General features: G+C 38.2%; 1 long non-coding RNA gene across 1 annotated transcript; it reads left to right on the forward strand.

Annotated features, from left to right (window-relative positions):
- The first annotated feature begins 1,120 nt into the window (after positions 1–1,120).
- LOC146547937 (uncharacterized) lies at positions 1,121–5,014 on the forward strand. The gene is made up of 3 exons (XR_014890671.1): positions 1,121–1,233; positions 1,407–1,471; positions 4,898–5,014. It is a non-coding gene; the product is annotated as an uncharacterized LOC146547937 (long non-coding RNA).
- Positions 5,015–5,757: the final 743 nt, after the last annotated feature.

Raw genomic sequence — 5,757 nt, forward strand, 5'->3', positions numbered from 1 at the left:
GCTGGTTTTCATCTTTGCTTTGTTTCGTCAGGTTTGTGTTCATGTGTAAAAAGTAGAAGAAACATCATTGTGTTTGCTTATTAGTACACAGATATTATGTTTGGTTATTATCAAAGGTTTCTTTTGTGTCCAACTATCTGGCTTTGAACAAAGTGTAAGAGATGGCACATGTGCTCCTCTGACTGACAACTGGCTGGGAGTGAAGAGAGAAAATGGTAAATGGTCTGTATTTGTATAGCGCTTTACTAGTCCCTAAGGTCCCCAAAGCGCTTTACACATCCAGTCATTCACACATTCACACACACATTCACACACACATTCACACACACATTCACACACTGGTGATGGCAAGCTACATTTTAGTCACATCCACCCTAGGGCGCACTGACAGAGGCGAGGCTGCCGGACACTGGCGCCATTGGGCCCTCTGACCACCATAATGGATTCTTACAGGGAAAGTGGCCTGGTAATGCTATGAAATACAGAACTGGATAATACAGGATTTCCTGAACTGAACAAAAAGGGTGGACTGTAACAGTAAGAGCCCCTGGGGGTCTGGTGTGTTCATCTTCAGTTGTGTTTGAGACTTAACCTGCTGGAGGTTCTTATTTGATGATTTTAGTGTCTTTATTTTACATTTTAGGAGTCTTTTAAAATTTGTTTTCAATAAGAAATTTCTGCCATGTGAAGTTGCATCTCCAGTCCCTTGTGTGCTTTTTTTCCATGTCCTTATTTAATTTTGGTATATTTAGTTTTTCTCCTGCCTGTGTTGAGCCTTGACTTTTGTTTTAATTAAATAAACTTTTTCTTCCCTTTTCTCTGTTGTGTCTGCATTTGGATCCTTATTTGAAATGTAAAACTGAAAAGCAATTGTCTGCAATTCTTAGGTGCACTCAGTTTATTTATGTAAAGAAAAATAATTTAAAGACATTGTCAATAGTTTGGCCACAGGAACTGCTTGCAGGACTCAGCTGTGAATAACAAAGCACATCTGCATGCTATTGTGGTCATTTCTCCTCATATTTGCAATGTTTTTCTGAACCACAAAAAGAGAAGTGTGTTACAATTGGTGCACTAGTGACGTAGGTCTTGATTATTTTTGGAGCTACTTAAAATGTATAAAAACTGAAGCCTCCAGAGCCAAGTGTCAGTTCTTCTGCTTGTGTGACAGAACTGCGTGTCTGAGCTGCACCAGACGTGATCTCTGCTCATCGAGTCTTCACTCCTCAATTGGTAAGAATGTTTTATTTATATTATGTATATTTATACACACCAAATTTATGGATTTATGCTCAAATTTAAATAAGCTTTTCATTGAAATCCAGTTTTACTATGAATTCACAGTAATCACTGACACCTTCAGAGCATTACATTCATTAAAGACGTCTTCTCACCTTCTCTTCCAGACGACCGACACATACCTCAACCACTGCAGATTAACCAACCACTCATCAGTAAAGCACAAAATAAGGTAAGTGTCCTCATGTGGAAAGGACTTAAATACAACTCCCATATATTACTAATGTAACAGATCCATTTAGGTAGAGTAAGAACACTACGCTGGATGTCTTTTAATGCAGGAAAGTCCTGTTTTATGCTGCACATCTCTGAGGAGAATATCATTGTTCCTACAGACCATCAGCTCCATCAAAACCAAAGCAGGAAAGACTAATCCTGTGGCAGCAACAAATCATTTACATTTAATATCTGAGGACAGTTTCATGATCCAATATCATAAAATTTTAGGCCTGCTGTCAACAATAACTGCAATGTTGATTCACATGCATACATGCCAACCCTCCCAATTTTTCCGGGAGAATTCCGAATTTCAGTGCCGCTACCAAAAGTCTCCCGGAGCCACCATTCTCCCCAATTTCTCCCGATTTTCCACCCGGACAACAAAATTGAAAAACCATATCCCAGATTGGCCCAGCCAATTCCAGTTTCCAACAATGGATACTACTACTGCAGCTACTTAGTTTTAATTTTACTCTTATTACTCTTTCTGGGTCACAAAATAAACTTTTAACATATTTTCAGGCGACAATATAGCTGTGTAAACTTCAAATATCTGAGCCGGGGAGAACAGCAAACTCCTGGAACATCGTTTTCAAACCCCCGCGGTCTTTCGCTACTCAGGTTAAACATGATATATAAGTCACTTAAATAACTGAAACATGTTTTTGTTATTGGGTTTTATTTGTTCGTGAGTAAATCGGTTTGGCTGAGATTAAAGTTATTAGATTAGATGAGATTAAATAAAACTTTATTAATCCCTCGGGAGGATTCCTCCGGGGTTTTCACACAGCTGAATAAACGTCAAACAGAAAACTGATTAAACAGAAGTGTGAGATGGTCGAAAATTTACGCCAGCGTCCGGTTATATTTTAGATAGCAAGGAGCAGACACCTGAGTTTCACTCCACCGAGAGAGCTCGTGACGTAATTCTGAAGGCTAGACCGTCCAATTTCACAGTTGCTCATTTCCGGTCTGCCCGGCTTTTGGAGGACCCAGCCCACTTAGACCACGAAGGCCGGGTCCTCAGGTGGACGCAGACTCTGAATTTGGACACCCCTGGCCTGTTTCCGGCTGGACAATAATAACGGTGACATTTAACTTATTTTATCCGATAAATAAACATTGTAAGATTCAAGTTTTTTGTATATATATATACAAAAAAAAAAAAAAAAAAAAAAAAAAAAAAAAAATATATATATATATATATATATATATATATATATATATATATACATATATATATATACATATATATATATACATATATATATATATTTTATCCGATATATATATACATATATATATGTATATATATATATATATATATATACATATATATATATATTTTATCCAATATATATATACATATATATATGTATATATATATATATATATATCACCCCTCCCCAACAGCCCTTTTGAATGTCTCCCTAATTCTGAGGTCTCAAGGTTGGCAAGTATGTTCACATGGCTATTATTTTAAGAAGTATTAAATAATTCTAAGATTATTAAACAGTGAGGCCAAACAACATCAAGGTAGTGTCACTTTTATTAACTCTCCAACAACCTGCAGTCTTTGCATTGAGGACACACAAACATCACAGTGTCAAAATATATGAGCTGCATTCATCTTAGCTTAATTTTTACAACATGTGACACATAATTTCACAGCAGTAAGGACAGCGCACACAGTAAGTGTGAAAAGTAGCTGTTATAACATCAGCACTGAAAGAATCGCCCACAAATTTCATCTGCAAGGCTTTCAAAATAAACATGCTCCCTTTTAGACTCGAGATTTAGAGTTTCAAACCATTTAGAGCTCAGTGTTTATAAGGTTTTATGCACGGAAAGTCAACAGTGACAAATCTGAATCTCTAACAACCTTTTGGTAAAATGGTAAATGGCCTGTATTTGTATAACGCTTTACTAGTCCCTAAGGACCCCAAAGCGCTTTACATATCCAGTCATCCACACACACACTGACAGAGGTGAGGCTGCCGGACACTGGCGCCACCGGGCCCTCTGACCATCACCAGTAGGCAACGGGTAAAGTGTCTTGCCCAAGGACACAATGACCGAGACTGTCCGAGCCAGGGCTTGAACCGGCAACCTTCCAATTACAAGGCGAACGCCCAACTCTTGAGCCACGATTGCCCCGTAAAATGGTGTAAGATAAAATAAGAAATTACTTGGTTATTATTATTGTGAAGTGAAAAGTGAAGCTCAGTTAAAAAATTTGAAACTGTGAGGAAGGAAAAATTAAATTCCAGATTATCTCCCAAACAGCTACACAAAGTGAGTTTGGTGCTGCGGCTGCAGACTCTTTACCAGTCCATGCTGAAGAGACAGCTGAGCTTAAACGCGAATCTCTCACTTCACCAGTCGATCTACGTCCTTACCCTCACCTTTGGTCACCAGCTTTGGATAGTGACCGAAAAAAACGAGATGCAGATACAAGCTTTGGAGAAGGAGGTCTGGCCTTCTCTGCTTGGGCTGCTGCCCCCGTGACCCGGCCACGGATAAGCAGAATAAAATGAACGAATGGATTGAATTACAAAACAAATTATTGTGACTTCTTCTTTGCACCACTTTCACTTACACTTTCCCTACTTGCTAAATGCCACTTTAACCTTTTGGACATATTTGATATCCACTCTAATACTATAGCTTTAGCTGCACTAAACTCTTAATCCAAAACATGTTTCTGTTTTTAGTTTTCCACTCGAGTTTCAAAGCAGGAGAATCTTCAAATAAAATCTAAAGACAAACAATGTGGAAAAATAACCTTTTGTGAAATTTTTGAAGATGACATACAAAATCTAAAAGAACTACAGTTATAAGGATATCCATATATCCGTATATACCAAAGACATCGTAATCAACCAGTTATGGACAGCATTACATGACTTGATCTTTATTTTGTGATCTTTAATAATATGAATATTTTACATATTTACTTGCATAGTGAAAGCTTTAACTGATTTCTGTTTAGATATAAATTCATTCAAACTGGTCAGATATGCAGGTGCTGACCTTTCCTCTGGAGCGATCGTGGCTCAAGAGTCGGGAGTTCGCCTTGTAATCGGAAGGTTGCCGGTTCGAGCCCCGGCTTGGACAGTCTCGGTCGTTGTGTCCTTGGGCAAGACACTTCACCTGTTGCCTACTGGTGGTGGTGAGAGGGCCCGGTGGCGCCAGTGTCCAGCAGCCTCGCCTCTGTCTCCTCTACAATGTAGCTGCCATCACCAGTGCGTGAATGGGTGGATGACTGGATATGTAAAGCACTTCTGGGTCCTTAGGGACTAGTAAAGCACTATATAAATACAGGCCATTTACCATTTACAGGCCATATGAACTCACTGCAAACAATCTGACTTTTCAGAGAGTTTCCTACACTGAAGATCTTCCTCATTCAACCAACAACTGTGGGTGTTCAAGGCATCCAATCACACTTTGGCTAACTGAAAAAAGAAGACAAGATGAAACATCTTTGCTAGTTATTGTTTGGAGCATTAGTATCATCTAATTTGTAGTTTTAAATATCTATTGCATTTTTACTTTAATAGTTAAGCACGATTAAAATTTAGGAAACAAAAATAAACAAGTTAATAAATTAAATGAAATAATACTGATTTATATATTCACTCTGTTTACTTTCTTTGCTATAGAAATACAATGAAGACTTCCATTTTCCTGCTGGTGGCGCTCTCTGTCATTGTGCTCTGCATGACTGACGGACGTGTTTGGAAATTCCAAAACCAGCATATAATCCGCGCAATCCCACGAGGGGGATGTGATTTTCTGATAGCAAACAGGAACATCAGAGATAATAATGGTAAATGTAAGCGCGAGAATACCTTCATCATTAGTAACTTTAATCAAGTTAGAACAGTTTGTGATCCAAGGAATCGTATCAATGTGAATAGAAATCTTTATAGAAGCCCCAGGAACATGCGCGTTCTGTATTGTAAACTGCTGGGACAAACAACCAATACACATTGTAAATACAAACAGATACAGATGAGAAAGCGTATTGTAATTGCATGTGATAAAATCAGAGGAGGATTCCTTCAGCCTGTACACTTTCAGGCTGTAGGACTGCTTACAGCATCTCTTTTGATTTGAGAGATGCTGTAAGCTTGCTGCGATCTTTAAACATCACTTCATGATGCTGGTTTAGATGCTTTATAAGACTTTGTTACGTTTCTTAAACAGTGATGGAAATAATAAAGAGGAAATATG

The sequence above is a fragment of the Mchenga conophoros genome, linkage group LG23 (assembly GCF_057382185.1).
Source record: "Mchenga conophoros isolate Kocher_MC1m ecotype Shallow Benthic linkage group LG23, M_conophoros_male_GT1.1, whole genome shotgun sequence".
Taxonomy (NCBI): Eukaryota; Metazoa; Chordata; class Actinopteri; order Cichliformes; family Cichlidae; genus Mchenga; species Mchenga conophoros.